General features: G+C 37.0%; 1 non-coding gene across 1 annotated transcript; it reads right to left on the reverse strand.

The window, feature by feature from the left end:
• Positions 1 to 14,169: 14,169 nt before the first annotated feature.
• LOC112394437 (U6 spliceosomal RNA) lies at positions 14,170 to 14,276 on the reverse strand. Its single transcript, XR_003002130.1, has one exon. It is a non-coding gene; the product is annotated as a U6 spliceosomal RNA (small nuclear RNA).
• Between the last annotated feature and the right edge of the window lie 3,766 nt (positions 14,277 to 18,042).

Below are 18,042 nucleotides of genomic sequence, written 5' to 3' on the forward strand. Positions count from 1 at the left end.
CCAATATGGTAGCTATCAGCCACAAATGGCAACTAACCACCAGAAATGTGGCCAATCCAAGCTGAGAAATGTGGTAAGTCTAAATACACATCAGATTTCAAAGAATTAATATTAAAAATATAAATTATCTTATTAACAATTTTATACTGATGATATATTGAAATTACACCTTGGCTTAAATGAAAAGTCTTAGCTCCTTAAGTAAAATGCCTTAGGTTCTTAAATTTTTCAGATATTGTGAAATTTAACTTCATTATTAAATTAACTGCTCTAAATTCAAAGTACTGCTTGATTTTTTTTCTTTTACCTATTTTCCAAGAAAGGAAGCAATTTTTTTACTACTGTCTTTAGCCCAACTGCTTAAGTGCAGTTTACATTTCAAATAAACCAGTTTCCACCTATAAGAAATATTTTTAAAAATTATCTTAAAAAGTAATATAATCATGTATATTTTATAGTTAGCAGTTTATAGTTATTAAGACTGCATTCAATTGGGTAGTGAGGATTGGTTCAAGATGGTGGAGTAGAAGGACATGCTCTCATTCCCTCTTGCAAGAATACCAGAATCACAACTGACTGCTGAACAGTCATCGACAGGAAGACACTGGAACTCACCAAAAAAGATACCCCACATCCAAAGACAAAGGAGAAGCCACAGTGAGACGGCAGGAGGGGTGCAATCACAGTAAAATCAAATCCCATAACTGCTGGGTGGGTGACGCACAGACTGGAGAACACTTATACCACAGAAGTCCACCCACTAGAGTGAAGGTTCTGAGCCACACATCAGGATTCCCAACCTGGGGACCCGGCAACGGGAGGAGGAATTCCTAGAGAATCAGACTTTGAAGGCTAGTGGGATTTGATTGCAGGACTTCGACAGCACTGGGGGAAACAGAGACTCCACTCTTGGAGGGCACACACAAAGTAATGTGCGCATCAGGACCCAGGGGAAGGAGCAGTGACCCCATAGGAGACTGAACCAGACCTACCTGCTGGTGTTGGAGGGTCTCCTGCAGAGGCGGGGGGTGGCTCTGTCTCACCTCAAGGACAAGGACACTGGCAGCAGAAGTTCTGAGAAGTACTCCTTGGCGTGAGCCCTCCCAGAGTCTGCCATTACCCCACCAAAGAGCCCGGGTAGGCTCCAGTGTTGGGTCACCTCAGGCCAAACAACTAACAGGGAGGGAACCCAGCATCACCCATCAGCAGTCAAGCGGATTAAAGTTTTACTGAGCTCTGCCTACCAAAGCAACAGCCAGCTCTACCCACCGCCAGTCCCTCCCATCAGGAAACCTGCACAAGCCTCTCAGACAGCCTCATCCACCAGAGGGCAGACAGCAGAAGCAAGAAGAACTACAATCCTGCAGCCTATGGAACAAAAACCACATTCACCGAAAGATAGAAGAGATGAAAAGGCAGACGGCTACGTACCAGATGAAGGAACAAGATAAAACCCCAGAAAAACAACTAAATGAAGTGGAGATAGGCAACCTTTCAGAAAAAGAATTCAGAATAATGACAGTGAAGATGATCCAGGGCCTTGGAAAAAGAATGGAGGCAAAGATCGAGAAGATGCAAGAAATGTTTAACAAAGCTCTAGAAGAATTAAAGAACAAGCAAACAGAGATGAACAAAACAATAACTGAAATGAAAATTACACTAGAAGGAATCAATAGCAGAGTAACTGAGGCAGAAGAACGGATAAGTGACCTGGAAGACAGAATGGTGGAATTCACTGCTGCAGAACAGAATAAAGAAAAAAGACGGAAAATAAATGAAGAGAGCCTAAGAGAACTCTGGGACAAGATTAAATGCAACAACATTTGCATTATAGGGGTCCCAGAAGGAGAAGAGAGAGAGAAAGGACCAGAGGATCCTTATGATAAACACTCTCCAGAAAGTGGGCATAGAGGGAACCTACCTCAACAGTAGGTAGGTTCAGTAAACAGTAAAGGCCATATATGACAGACTGACAGCAAACATCATTCTCAACAGTGAAAAATTTGAAAGCATTTCCTCAAAGATCAGGAACAAAACAAGGTTGCCCACTCTCACCACTATTATTCAACATAATTTTGGAAGTCCTAGCCATGGCAATCAGAGAAGAAAAATAAATAAAAGGAATACAAATTGGAAAAAAAGAAGTAAAACTGTCACTGTTTGCAGGTGACATGATACTATACATAGAGAATCCTAAAGATGCCACCAGAAAACTACTAGATCTAATCAATGAATTTGGTAAAGTTGCACGATACAAAATTAATGCACACAAATCTCTTGCATTCCTATACGTTAATGATGAAAAATCTGAAAGAGAAATTAAGGAAACATTCCCATTTTCCATTGCAACAAAAATAATAAAATACCTAGGAATAAACCTACCTAGGGAGACAAAAAGACCTGTATGCAGAAAACTATAAGACACTGCTGAAAGAAATTAAAGGTGATACGAACAGATGGAGAGATATACGATGTTCTTGGATTGGAAGAATCAATATTGTGAAAATGACTATACTGCACAAAGCAATCTATACATTCAATGCAATCCTTAGCACCAATGGCAGTTTTTACAGAACTAGAACAGATAATTTGTATGGAGACACAAAAGACCCCGAATAGACAACTCAGTCTTGAAGGAAAAAAACAGGGCTGGAGGAGTCAGACTCCCTGACTTGAGACTATACTACAAAGCTACAATAATCAAGACAATATGGTCCTGGCACAAAAACAGAAACATAGCTCAATGGAATAGGATAGAAAGCCCAGAGATAAACCCACACACCTATGGTCAACTAATCTATGACAAAAGAGGCAAGGATATACAATGGAGAAAAGACAGCCTCTTCAATAAGTGGTGCTGGGGAAACTGGACAGCTACATGTAAAAGAATGAAATTAGAACACTCCCTAATACCATACACAAAAATAAACTCAAAATGGATTAGAGAACTAAATGTAAGACTGGACACTATAAAACTCTTAGAGGAAAACATAGGAAGAGCACTCTTTGATATAAATCACAGCAAGATCTTTTTTGATCCACCTCCTAGAGGAATGGAAATTAAAAAAAAATAAACAAATGGGACCTAATGAAACTTAAAAGCTTTTGCATAACCAAGGAAGCTACAAACAAGACGAAAAGACAACCTTCAGAATGGGAGAAAATATTTGCAAACAAAGCAATGGACAAAGGGTTAATCTCCAAAATATATGAACAGCTCATGCATCTCAATATTAATAAAACAAACAACCCAATCAAAAAACGGGCAGAAGACATAAATAGACATTTCTCCAAAGAGGACATACAGATGGCCAAGACGGACATGAGAAGCTGCTCAACATCATTAATTATTAGAGAAATGCAAATCAAAACTACAATGAGGTATCACCTCACACCAGTCAGAATGGCCATCATCAAAAAATCTACAAACAATAAATGCTGGAGAGGGTGTGGAGAAAAGGGAACACTCTTGCACTGATGGTGGGAATGTAAATTGATACAGCCACTATGGAGAACAGTATGGAGGTTCCTTAAAAAACTAAAAATAAAACTACCATACGACCCAGCAATCCCACTACTGGGCATATACCCAGAGAAAAGCATAATTCAAAAGGACACATGGACCCCAATGTTCATTGCAGCACTATTTACAATAGCCAGGTCATGGCAGCAACCTAAATACCCATCAGCAGATGAATAGATAAAGAAGATGTGGTACATATATACAATGGAATATTACTCAGCCATAAAAGGAAAGAAATTGGGTCATTTGTAGAGACATGGGTGGACCTAGAGACTGTCATACAGAGTGAAGTAAGTCAGAAGGAGAAAAACAAATATCGCATATTAACGCATATATGTGCAACCTAGAAAAATGGTACAGATGAACCGGTTTGCAGGGCAGAAATTGAGACACAGATGTAGAGAACAAATGTATGGACACCAAGCTGGGGAGAGCAGTGCCAGGTGGGGGTTGTGGTGTGATGAATTGGGAGAATTGGATTGACATGTATACACTGATGTGTATAAAATGGATGACTAATAAGAACCTGCTGTATAAAAAAATAAAATAAAATTCAAAAAAAATTGGGTAGTGACTTGGAAGATAAATATAAATATTCCGTAATTATGTCTCAGTAACCTTTTCTGGTATTGAGTAATAAACAGAAGATACAAGGAACCTGTCTTTTTTTCTCTGTTTAATCTTATTATTTATTCTCCTGAATGATATAAGTTAAATTTATTTACTCATCAATTACTAATCACCTACTATGGGCCAGGAAGCATTGTAGGTGGTAGAATGTACAGTATACAAAATAGTCTCTGTTCTTATGAAGTTTAAATTCTAGAGGGAGGAAAAAATCATAAACCAGTAAACAAACACACATACATATATATGTTTAGTGATGATAAATCAAAATAGAAAACATATGTCAAGGTAAGAAGTTACAGAGTGATAGAAGAGGTGATATCTTAAACACAGTGGCCAGAGGCCTTTCTAATGAGATGATATTTAAGCAGAAAAAAATGATGAAACAAGCCTTGTAGATATTTAAAGAAGTAACATTCCAGTGGGAACGTCAGTAGCAGAAGTGCCAAGCCTGGACTGTGCTTTCTGTGTTTTGGATTATCGAGAAGCCCAACATAGTTGGAGCAAAGTAAGCAAGGGTGAGAACCATGGGGACAGATCATTGTGGAGTTTGTAGAACACAAAAAGGGCTTCTGTTTTAATTCTGAGTGAAATGAGAGTTCCTAGAGGGTCATGGTGGAAGTGATACAAGATATGACTTGCTTGAAAATTTATAATGCATCAAGGTGATTGACCAGGTGAGTCACATGTTTTGTATAATCCCAGAGTATTCAGGAAAAGGGAGATCAAGGAGAATTAATAACCAAGATCACATTGCTAATGAATCACAGAGGTAGAATTCCAATCCCATCTCTCTTTAAAAAGTCCAAGTCACCTTTTGGCATCACAAAAGGTGAGTGAAGAGAGTATCATGGAAAACATTATGAAAATTATTGAATATGTATAGAAATATCAGGAGGACAAGAGCTAAGCACATCAGTAGACTCTTCTTTCAGTTTATGGTCCTTAATATTAAAGTCTGTACAATCACTGACTATGCAGAATATATAATAGTTAATGCTCAGTATATGTTTAAAAAGTGAATACATAGAATTTTCAAATTATAGCGAGGAAGGCACATTTCAACATGTCAAGAGAGCAATACTGAGGTAGTGTGGTGGACTATAATTTTGTCTAAACATTTTTGCTGGTCCCCTCCCCTACAAACCAGGCCCATTGCTACAGGAAGCAATATTTTCCATCACATTATCATCAGGCTTGGCCATGTGACTGACTTTGGCTCATGAAATATGAGTGGAAAAGATATGAGACACAGGCCTCATACGAGCAGAAGCTGTTAAGAGCCAGCATGTAGTCTTACAATCTCTTTTTCCAATCTGTCACCACCTTGGCATGGCCCAGGAAAGGGCTGCCCCTCAGCTTGTGTCCCACCATGAAGGTACATGAAGGGGAGCCTCATACAATACTGAACATGAGCAAGAAATAAAGCTCTAACTTTGTTACTGTAGTATAAACTAGGAAAGGCCACCTAATAGACGTAAACGGTGTGTCCAATACATTGCAAACTGGGAGGTTTTAGTCTTAAGGAAGTAGTAACTGAAATCTTAAGCTAAGAGTGAAGTTAGGAGTTTCTAGCAAGTTAAATAACAAAGAAGAATCTTTTCAGGAATGACATAAATCTACTAAATGTCATTTTTTCTTAAATGGCAGGGAACAGTTAAATAAATAGTGTAGCTGTATATATGTGCCACGTCTTCTTCATCCATTCATCTGTTGATGTACACTTAGGTTGCTTCCATGTCCTGACTATTGAAAATAGAGCTGCAATGAACATTGTGGTACATGACTCTTTTTGAATTTTGGTTTTCTCAGGATATATGCCCTGAGTAGTGGGATTGCTGGGTCATATGGTAGGTAGTTCTATTTTTAGTTTTTTAAGGAACGTCCATACTGTTCTCCATAGTGGCTGTATCAATTTACATTTCCACTAACAGTGCAAGAGGGTTCCCTTTTCTCCACACCCTCTCCAGCATTTATTGTTTCTAGATTTTTTGATGATGGCCATTCTGACTGGTATGAGGTGGTACCTCATGGTAGTTTTGATTTGCATTTCTCTAATGATTAGCGATGTTGAGCACCCTTTCATGTGTTTGTTGGCAATTTGTGTATCTTCTTTGGAGAAATGTCTATTTAGGTCTTCTGCCCATTTTTGGATGGGGTTGTTTGTTTTTTTGATATTGAGCTGCATGAGCTGCTTGTAAATTTTGGAGATTAATCCTTTGTCAGTTGCTTCATTTGCAAATGTTTTCTACCATTCTGAGGGTTGTCTTTTGGTCTTGTTTATGGTTTCCTTTGCTGTGCAAAAGCTTTGAAGTTTCATTAGGTCTCATTTGTTTATTTTTGTTTTATTTCCATTCCTCTAGGAGGTGGGTCAATAAGGATCTTGCTGTGATTTATGTCATAGAGTGTTCTGCCTATGTTTTCCTCTAAGGGTTTTGTAGTGTCTGGCCTTACATTTAGGTCTTTAATCCATTTTGGGTTTATTTTTGTGTATGGTGTTGTGGAGTGTTCTAATTTCTTTCTTTTTTATGTAGCTGTCCTGTTTTCCCAGCACCACTTACTGAAGAGGCTGTCTTTTCTCCATTGTATATTCTTGCCTTATTACTCAGCCATAAAAAGAAACGAAATTGAGTTATTTGTAGTGAGGTGGATGGACTTAGAGTGTCATAAAGAGTGAAGTAAGTCTGAAAGAGAAAAACATACATATGGAATCTTAAAAAAAAAAAAAAAGGTTCTGAAAAACCTAGGGGCAAGACAGGAATAAAGATGCAGACGTAGAGAATGAACTTGAGGACACAGGGAGGGGGAAGGGTAAGCTGGGACAAAGTGAGAGGGCATGGACATATATACACTAGCAAATGTAAAATGGATAGCAAGTGGGAAGCAGCCACATAGCACAGGGAGGGTGCTTTGTGAACACCTAGATGAGTGTGATAGGGAGGGTGGGAAGGAGACGCAAGAGGGAGGAGATATGGGGATATACGTATATGTATAGCTGATTCACTTTGTTATTAAGCAGAAACTAACACACCATTGTAAAACAATTATACTCCAATAAAGATGATAAAAAAATAAGATAAAGTAAAAAAGACTTAGCCTTAAAAAAAATAGTGTAGCTGAAATGTACCTATTAATGATAGGTGGAAAGATTCCGTGGACACTGTATATGTCAAAGACGTCCAAAGTACATCTATATTTTGGTTATTAGGAGCTCTTTACTTTCAAATAAGAAAATAAGAATAATGCAAAATAATTACATAATAATTCAGAATGTCAATTTTAAACCATTACTGAAATACTCCATCTCAAAAGAAAGTCGACCAAGAATCCTTATATAACCTCCAGCCATAAAATATAGAGTTATGGATATTTCTTTTTTATATGACACTCCAGACTCATAAAGTACACAGCTCCTGAAGGAGCCTGTCTTACTGACATCACTGAATGTAACAAGAGAATGGCCAAGACAATCTAGACATTTCCAAGCACTCCTTTATTTCCATGTCCAGAATAATAAGGAGGACAACATACTGCGTGGAAAAATAAAAATACATGCTTCCTGGAGATAAGAGGGAATTGAAATTTTAAAAATAAATTTGACAGTCAAATAAGTATGACATACATAAACTTAAAAAGCCATATAAGCCAACATTCTGAAAGATTATTCTATCCTATAATGTTCTAATTTCTATAAGTATACTTAATTTCCATAAACTCTTGTTTTCAATAACATTGGTAATAAAAATAAAGGCAAAATGCATTAAGAACCTACTGGGTGGCAGTAGTTGTGCATATTATATCACATAGTTCTCACACACCTCTATAAAGATGATACTTTTATTACCTCTATTTTTTAGGGAAAACAAAATGAGAATGCAAAAAGGCAAGTGTAATTTGTGCCTGTTAAGTAACAGTGCTAGGATTCCAAAGTTGATATTTCTATTCCCAAGCCCATTCTAAGTTAGTATTTTAGGATTTTTCCTGTGCTTTCCTATAGTGTATTAAGATCTTTAAAGTAATTTTCATCCTTAAATATGTCTTAAAAGGATTTCTAATTTGACATTATTTTAACCCATTAATGTTACTCTCCAATAGCTTCTCAAAAAGGAGACTGTAACTCCCACCAAATAAAGGCAGAGGGCTTTGTACCCTTCACATGCCCAGCACATAGTTGGTAGATGGTAGATATGGATGAGCAAACAGGTCAAAATATATGTAGCCTATATTAAATTAAAGTCATGTATTTCCTATTTGCAGGGCAGGAAGAGAGACGCAGACATAGAGAACGGACGTGTGGACACAGAGGGGAGGGGGAGTGTGGGATGAATTGGGAGATTAGGATTGACATGTATACACTACCATGTGTAAAATAGATAGCTAGTGGGAACCTGCTGTATAGCACAGGGAGCTCAGCTTGGTGCTCTGTGGTGACCTAGAGGGGTGGGATGGAGGTCCAAGAGGGAGGGGATGTATGTAACATATAGCTGATTCACTTTGTTGTACAACAGAAACTAACACAACATTGTAAAGCAACTATACTCCAATAAAAAAAATAATAATAAAAGAAGAGCCTTATTAGAAAAAAATAAACTGGAAATTATTAATTGTGATATAAGAGATCTGCATCAATTTTAGAAATAATCTATTAGGAAAAAAAAAAAAAAAGTCTGAGTAAAACAGATTTCAGGCTTAGAAATACCAAGATGGTGAGGTACACATCTGTATGAAAAGGTTTACCTGTAGCTTACCTTCACAGCTAACTGAGAAATAAAGGAAAATTAAGTTATTGGGTTTTTGTTTTTTAATTCAGGAAAGAAACTTATCGTTTAGGATATCATATTTAAATCTTTTGATAAAAGATTCTCTATTCATGCCAGCCAACAATTTTCACCCAACACTACCTGATTACGTCTTTGAGTTTAGTGCAAAATCAGGAGCAAAGTAACAATATCATAAGGAACACGACTCTGGCAACACTTTTTTCCAAGGCAGAGGGAAAAAACCTCATAGCATCATTTGTCTCATGAGCAATACAGACAAAGTTTCACATAAACAGCTAATTCATTGGAAGCACAGCCAAAAGGAACATTAACATTTTCCTGAGATTCTCATAAAGTCTCACTAATACCGGTTAACAGGCCTGCCTTCCTGCCTATTTTAGTAGCAGCAAGAAACACGAAATTTTGATTAAGAAGCTTGCTTTCTGCAGCTACCCAATTTTAGTAGGTAAGAATTAGATATTCAATTAACCTCAAAGTCTGGGCTGTACAGAAACAGAGAACTACATTTGTATGCTACGAATTGAGACCATGGAAGAGAAAGACTAGGTAAAGGAGTTCTTGAGGAGCAATGAAGGTCACCATAATGATCCAATATAGGGAAGTGGTAACAGCCATTGCCTGTATTGGAGCATAGCTGTAAAAGAACTCTCACATATAGTTATTCCCTTCCCATGTGAGCATGAATGGGGAATTAAGCCAACAGATAATTCAGTTAATCTCTTTGACACTGGTTCCTTGTGACTGGAAGCTTTGGTATTCCTAATCCTGTGTCAAGATCAGCTTGAGGAGAGTAAAGGACCTGAGAGTTAACGGCCAAAATAGCGGCTCTAAATGGCTAAAACTGACAGAAAGGCAGGGTGATACTGAATGATGAGATGACTGTGACATGCCTCTGGAGAAGCTCATTCAGAAATATATATCATTTCAGTGATAAACTAAAAATTATTAACTGTTTCTGAAACAAACAAGTGTACTAGCCTAATTTTTTTCCATATGTGAAGACTCAAAATCACAGTTAATTATGTGGCGCTAAAAGTGGCACAAAATTTAGTGGCACTAAAAGTGGCTGTCTTACCAATGTGAAAAATCTTGAATTTCTGTTAGTGAACCATGTGTAGAATGACGGAACATCTTTTATTTAATTCTTCTTTGAATATAATTCGATGCATTATTACCTCAATAAGCACTCATTATCTTCATCTGTAAAATAATTTCACTTTAGACAATAATTTTTTATATAATGTGTACAACTTTCATGCTATTTCTTATGAAGCAATTAGTTCAGTGTTGTAGAACAATAGTAATGGATCTCCCCCTCTTCTCTCTCCCTTTTCAACTAATCTGGGGCAAAGGATTAAAAAAGAATACAACATTTCATTTTTAATGCTATCATCATTCTCAATATGACCTAACCAGTAAAAACTGCAAAATCAGCAGTAGATCCAAACCTAGGGATTGTCTTTAAAAAGAGAGAGAAGAGAAACACACATGAGCTGCATCCAAGAAGCTGTCATTAGACTTAGGGATGAAGTTTGCTTTTGGCTACTGCTAAGCTCAGCAATTGCGACTTCTCCACTTCTGACTGGGTATCTACTTCTAAGAGAAGAGATTTAGAGAATATTTGAAAAGGAATCTTCACTGTGAAAAGCTTGGTCATAAACTTCAATTGAAAAAACCATTTTATTAGGTGTCTACAATGTGCAAGGCAGGGAGCTCATGAGAATGATTGAGTAGTTTTCTCCACTGTGAAGGTCCTAGACACTCAATAAATATGAATAAATGGCTTTATTTGACAGGTAAAAGTTGGTCGGAATTCTTCTTTACTGTTTTATGTGGTTTCAATTTCTAGCCCCACGTAGCTCTTACAGAAGATTGAAAAATTTCCAAAGTATGGATGAACTGAGCTTACGAGACCTAAATTATTCATAAAATATGACTGAATGGTTCACATTTTAGAGATGTATTAGCACCTTCAGGTCACAGGGTTACCATTCAGTTTGCTAGATAAGAAGTAAAGACTAAGTCATTGACTAGGTAAGTTAGAGCAGGGTGACAATGAGGCCAGAATGTCAAAAGGTAACTCTCCGAAGACCCTAAATCCCATGCTCTTGCCAAAAAAGAACGTAACTTGCATATTCAATTCTGAGAGATGAGGAGAAGAAGGAAGAGGCTACTCTGTGTCAATCCCTGTTCTAAGTCCTTCCAAGACCTTAATCCTTCCAAGAGCTCCATGAGGTTGAAACTTCTGATGTCTCATTTTTACAGTTGAGACAACAGACTCAGGTTAAATAACTTGCCTGGGCATATAAGTGGTAGAGTCAGAATTCAAACTCAGGCAGTCTGGATCTAAATCCTGTTCTGGCCTTTTTAAATGGATTGCTTTGCATTCCATTAAACAGAGACATTTTGATGTGTCTTTACCTGCTTTTACCTATAAATTGAGAAAAACGGACTTGGCTAGATTTTTTTTTTTTTTTTTAATAGCAGTGCCAACCCTGAACTTGTGGGTACTGGCACATTCAGGTAGCAGTTCTATCCCTATACGAGCAACACAAACATCCTGTCTATATGTCTCTTTAGAGAATGTCAAGCAAATAGTTTCCTCCCCAGATTCCAGGTCAAAATGGAGTTTGCTTCATGTTTTACACCAAAGACAGGACCTGTGCCAAGTTTAAATTAAGAACAAAAGTCAAAGTAATGGTGCATCAGTTGTGGGTTTGGCAATGGCAAGAAAGATAGCCTCAAAGAAAACTCATACCTTTTATGGAAACCAAATATTGACCACAATTGGCACATAGAAAACTGCACAGACAAACAAAACTGCTGGATAAACAAATCAAAATTACATAGGAAGCTGACACCCATTCTTTACAGTGGAAAACCAAAGATAAAAATGAGTCACAAATTTTATATTCTTGGAAAGGATAAATGTTCACCCATCTAGTAATATTTTTTAAAAATTTCCCTGAAGATGTCTAATATTCCCAATATTTTCTTTAATAACAAACTAAGAATACCTACAATGTGTTAATGTCACAGGACAATTGACTATAAACTCGGTTGTGAAAGAAAAAAACAAAACAAAACCTTGACTTGAACAATGTGTCATTTAATAATACAAAATGTATTCTCAGATTCCTATAACATTTCTAGATTATAAAAAGAGTATGTGTATACTTGTGTGTGTCTGGATATTGGACCTGAGGGAGAAAAAAGTGTTCTTTCAACAATAGCTTTGTCCAAGACCGGTATTTTTGAAGTAGAGAGGCTTATAAGGGTGTTAACACATCAGTCATCCTTTTTTGTCTCTTTTGTTACCCAGTGTCCTTATATTTCCTTTGCCCTGACCCATACCAAATTAGACTTTCACACACATAACAGATTCTGAAGAAATAAGAGGATCAATGTGTTCCAACTAAGATCTACTACATCTTTGTGAAACTCTAAAGAACAGAACCCATCTCCCTGAAAATAAACAAGAAGGAGAAAAAGAAAATTCTTACAATTTGCCATGAGACTGTAGGAATCACTAAGAATTATAAAGGCAGTCAGGTAGCCGAAGGCACCTTCATTTTCAATTCTAAGTGAACTACAGTGTAAAAAACTATAATCCTGTTATATATAGTTCATGAAAACCTTCAAAAGGGATAGACCATCATTTCCTGTGAGTTTGGCGTTCTGCCTTTTTTGTTGTACTTCATTGCGTTGCTTGATTTGGGAAAAAAATCCACGTGAAGCTATTTCTGACTTTCCCTTTTTAACGCTAACAGTATACCCCTTGTGATATGCTCCTTTATCACTTGACACTGTATCACAATTAAGTCCAATTCAGGCTTTAAATGGAGAGCCGAGGTCCAAACAACATGCTTTAAAATAGGCCCAGAAGCTAATCAAGAGTGAGACCCTCAGGTCACAGCCTATGTCAGTTCTTACCCAGGATTGTCTTTCTTTTTGCTTTCTCAAATCTTAGATTTATATTCAAGAATCATGGCATTATTTATTATGGCATCAATAATGCCATAATCATGGCATCTTCGACTTTTAAAAGGAAAATAGAAGTTATTCCTTTTAGTCGCTACCGAACCAAAGATTCCTCTTTATTATATCTCTCTGGCAGTGGCTGCCCATGCCTTCCCAGGAGAATCAAGCCTGCTTCTTGAAGCTTTTACTTGAAAGAAAATAATTCCAGCATCTGTTCCATCGGCAATTTGAACATCTGAAGAAAACTGGTCAGCCTCCAGCCTCGTTTGGACCCACTCTGTCATATTAAGCACTCTTCTTAAACCATGGCTCACAGACAGCAGCACAACCCTCTGGATGCGGCCTGCACATCACAGTGTGCAAAGTGTCTACGAATTTTTTTTTAATCTGTTTATTTTTTTGAAGTATAATTCATTTACAATGTTGTGTTAGTTTTTGGTGTAGAGCAAAGTGATTCAGTTATACTATAGGTAGGTAGGTAGCTAGATAATAGATAGATTAATAGATAGGTAGATAGATATAGATATATATTCTTTTGCGTATTCTCTTCCATTATGGTTTATTACAGGACATTGAATATAGTTTCCTGTGCTATACAGTAGGTCCTTATTGTTTATCTACTTTATATATAGTAGTGATACCTGTTAATCACAAACTCCTAATTTATCCCTCCCTCACCCCCTTTCCTTTTTGGTAACCGTAAATCTGTCTTCTGTGTCTGTGAGTCTGTTTGTTTCGTAAACAAGTTCATGTGTGTCGTATTTTAGATTCCACATATTAGTGATATCATACAATATTTGTCTCTTTCTGACTTATTTCACTTAGTGTGATAATCTCTAGGTCCATCGATGTTGCTGCAGAAGGGTAGTTCATTCTTTTTAATGGAATTAGTTCATTCTTTTAAGTAGTATCCCATTGTACATGTATACCACACCTTCTTTATCCATTCATCTGTCAATGGATACTTAGGTTGCTTCCTCATCTTGGCTATTGTAAATAGCGCTGCTATGAACATTGGGGTGCATGTGTCATTTTGAATTAGAGTTTTCTCCAGATATATGTCCAGGAGTGGGATTGCTAGATCATATGGCAACTCTATTTTTAGTTTTTTGAGGAACCTCCGTACTGTTTCTCATAGCGGCTGCACCAAAATATATCCCCACCAACAGTGTAGGAGGGTTCCTTTTTCTCCACACCCTCTCCAGAATTTATTATTTGTAGACATTTTAACGATAGCCATTCTGACTGGTGTGAGGTAAAAATATGGAACACTACACGAACGTGCATGTCTTCCTTGCTCAGGGCCATGCCAATCTTCTCTGTATCATTCCAATTTTTAGTATACGTGCTGCCGAAGCGAGCACTGTCTAGGACTTCTCTTGATCTTTACTATGTTTCTATCGTGCCTAAGGTTTTTATTTTTTAGCAGCTGCTTCATACTACTGGCTCATATTAATCTTATAGTCATATAAAAATACCCAGATTCACTTTTTTAAAAAGCACCATTTGCTATCAAGCTGTGTTTCTACTACCTTAAAACTGTCCAAACTGGTTTTTACAATAAATATTTACATTCAAATTTAATCCCATAATTTGATGCAATCAGTTGAAGCTATTAACCTTGTACACTGATGTTCTCATCCATCACATTAATGCTCCCTCCCATATTGCTATCATCTGCAAAAGTTACTTACATACCTTTTATGACTTCATCTAAGTTTTAATATTTAAAAATGTTTTAAAATGTTAAACCCAGTCTCAGGGCTGAATCCTTCGTGGTCAGATCCTCAAATATCCCTCAACGTAACAGAATCGTTAGAAACAAAGTCCCGCCTTTTCCGTTTACAATTATATTTCCTTCTCTGTTCATCTGATGCCCATCAGTACAGTCTGGTTGGAATCACTCTCTTTAGAACTGTAGTTCATACCAAGTTTTCCTTCATCGTGCCTGTCATCATTAAAGAAGAACATCTCTTTTCAATAGCCCTGGGTAAGATTAGGGTGGGAGAATATTTCCCACTTCACTTTATGTCACTGAAAGTTTATTGTCAACACTGTGGGATGGCTTAACATCACATGTATCTTAACTTAAAAGGCCAACTTGAATCTTACCCACCATCTTGAAATCGTGATATACAAAAATTTTTGCTCAACTAGAACAACAGAAATCTTGAATTTGACAATGAGCAAAGTAAAACACAAATTGACTGCAGTAACCAAGTTGCTCGGGCAGATTTACAAAGACACCATCATGCCACTGAACAACTGATGATGTAATTTTCCATCTAGAATCCCAGATTGTATTTTATGTAAAATTACCGGTAGGAAGTGATAGCACTAGGCCCTTCCAACATACTGTTCTATGATATCAAAGTGAAACAAATTTATAATCCTGTTTTCTTTTACATGCTGCTTTCTGATTACTTTCCAAATATGGTTTAACAATTTTAAATGACCACTTTAATGTGTCAAACACTAAATAGGATTTATCCACTGGTCTTTATTTTTCTTAGGTATAACTGCCCAAAATAGAATTAACAGACTTAATCTATTGCCACATAAATTTATTTTATAATTCAAGAAAATATTTAAAAAGAAGAAAAAGGAGTCTATATCAAATACAGCAGGACACTACTTTCAAGGCATCAAATATTTTGGGAGACCATTATCATACCAGTCAAAATGTGATTGAGTCTGAAAAGTGTCCATTTAATTATTTTTCCAACTTTTAATAACTATTCAGACTATGACATTTAGCAGAACTAAGCAAGAGAAATAATAATCTTGGAAAAATGAGTCATTTCATCTTTCCAAAGCACGAGAGTAGCTGAAATGCTATACGTGAGAAAAGAGTTCCCAGTTGGCTACTGTCTCAAACCTCAAGTCCAAAGGCAGAGAAATCTTCCTGCTTGGTATACAGGCAATTCTGTACTCAAAGTCATTAAGTCACCTTTGTAGCAGTAACTCACTGTCCAACTATATGATATTTTATAAGTATTTTCATTCCTCCAGTCTTCCTTTTCCCATTTCCTTCTCCAAATAGATTGGCATTTCTTGGAAGACAGATTATTTCTGTAATTTCTATATGTTTCTCATAGGGACTAAAACAGTATTAGGTATATAGTATCATATACCTATATACACACACACATACATATATACAGACATAGATACCTGTAGGTAGATTGAAAACAAGCTCTTCAACATCCAGGAGGCTAGGAAGTTCATTCTGACAAGGACTGCAACACTGTTTATACTGATACTTTTTTTACCTTGACTTCTAATGGGGATTTCACACAAGTGTCCCTGGGCAACCACCTGTGGTTTTCAGGTAAATGCATTTTCAGATTGTCTAAGGCATATATACTATCTAGCCCTGTAAGAAAATGTTTGCCAACCTGGATTTAAGCAAAACACACAACACAGAGTAGCCCTCAACTAACAGGAGTAATGGGACAGACTAGCCTGATAGATTTTCTCTTGACTGCTCTTCTACTGCTGTCATTATCAGCTTGCCAACTGGGCAACAGGTTACCACTCTTCACTAATGCCTCCTAGATTATGTTCTTATATTTTGACCTTAAGTCAACCTCAAGCTAATCTTGTGGAGCTACACGGATTTCTAGTCTGTTTTCAGTATCAGGCCTTCCTGACCCCTGTTCCATTTTCCCATATAATTCCTTGGTCTCCTATCCACTTGAGAGTTCACTGCTGTCCCAGTTATTTTATTTTCCTTTGTCCCCCTCTGTCAAGGACTACCAGAAAGGTTGCAAAGCCATTGTAATGGACTCAGAATACACAGGTTACCACACCAAGACCTCTCTATTGCTCAGCAAGCCTTTAATTCTCTCCCGAATGACTCCTTATTGCATTCTCCTCCACAGTTGACCCCAAACTTTACCATCAAAACTTCTCAGTCTTTCTTCCTTCTCTCAGTACCCTCAAGTCATTCCAGGAATATTTACTGAGAAGATGGCCTTGCTTCTAAATTTACAGAGAAGATGATAACCCCTAGAAACAACACCTTGCAGTCTCCTTCCTCTCCACCTGAAGATGTGGCTGGCTTCTTCTGCATGTATCCTTTCACTGAGCTCTACCTTCCAAGGCTCCTGAGCTTATCCCCAGTCTTCTCATAGGCAATTTGTTCCATCAAAGGCTTTTTGCTCCTTTATCACTGTTTTTGTTTCTCACAATCATCCAACTGACTCAAACATTCCCAGCTTTCACAAGAGCCAATGATTAATACCTGGTTAAGTGGTGTAAATTCTTACTGGGATAATAAGAGGACAAGAGACAGCCTCAGTTTCATGCAGAATGAATGATGTAATACCACGAACAATGTGTTGGTTTTAGTTACTAACTCATTTGACAAAGTCTAATGATTAATATTAAAATCAGCAAAAATTACTGTAACACTAGCTTTTAACCAAAAGCAACACCTTAGTCCCAGATTATAAATTTTTTAAAATAAAATAGGGAGTTCCTCATCCCACTTATTTAACACCTCACTGCACAAAATAAGACACAGAAATACAGTTCTTGTTCACCCCTTGAAATGCAACTCTTACACAGAAAGATGGAGCTACTTAGTATCCAAGGATATTCTCATGACCTATTTTAGAACCACTACATTCTTAAGTTCATATCTTCCAAAAAAGCCCATTATGATTTTTTAATTTTACATAAAATAAATATTATTATATTAGTTTCCTGACACACCTTCCCCTGACTTCTTTTTTTTAAAAGTAATATACTATGAAAAACACTGAAAAAAAAACCCCACCACAATCAAAAACTAAGTATGGCAAAGAGCCTATATAAAATTTTAAGAAGTGCTATATTCTACAAGCTCCCTGAAATTAGGCTGAGGAAAAATAATGTGTCTTATATATGCTTCCACTTGTTAAACAGAGAAGCCCTTTCACAATACACGAGGCTTCTCACTTACTCCTATAGCTTTCTGTCTCAACTCAAAACTCAAAGTCTTTTGTTTCTGATTCCTAGGATAAATACCTAGGAGTGAAGTGCTGTGCCATTTGAGAGGTATATGCTTAATTTTATAATGATGGTGTATCATTTACACTGCCACCAGCAAAAGCCATATGCTGAGACAAATTAGTTCAATCAGGA

Source organism: Neophocaena asiaeorientalis, unplaced genomic scaffold (genome assembly GCF_003031525.2).
Source record: "Neophocaena asiaeorientalis asiaeorientalis breed wild unplaced genomic scaffold, Neophocaena_asiaeorientalis_V1.1 scaffold134, whole genome shotgun sequence".
Classification (NCBI taxonomy): domain Eukaryota; kingdom Metazoa; phylum Chordata; class Mammalia; order Artiodactyla; family Phocoenidae; genus Neophocaena; species Neophocaena asiaeorientalis.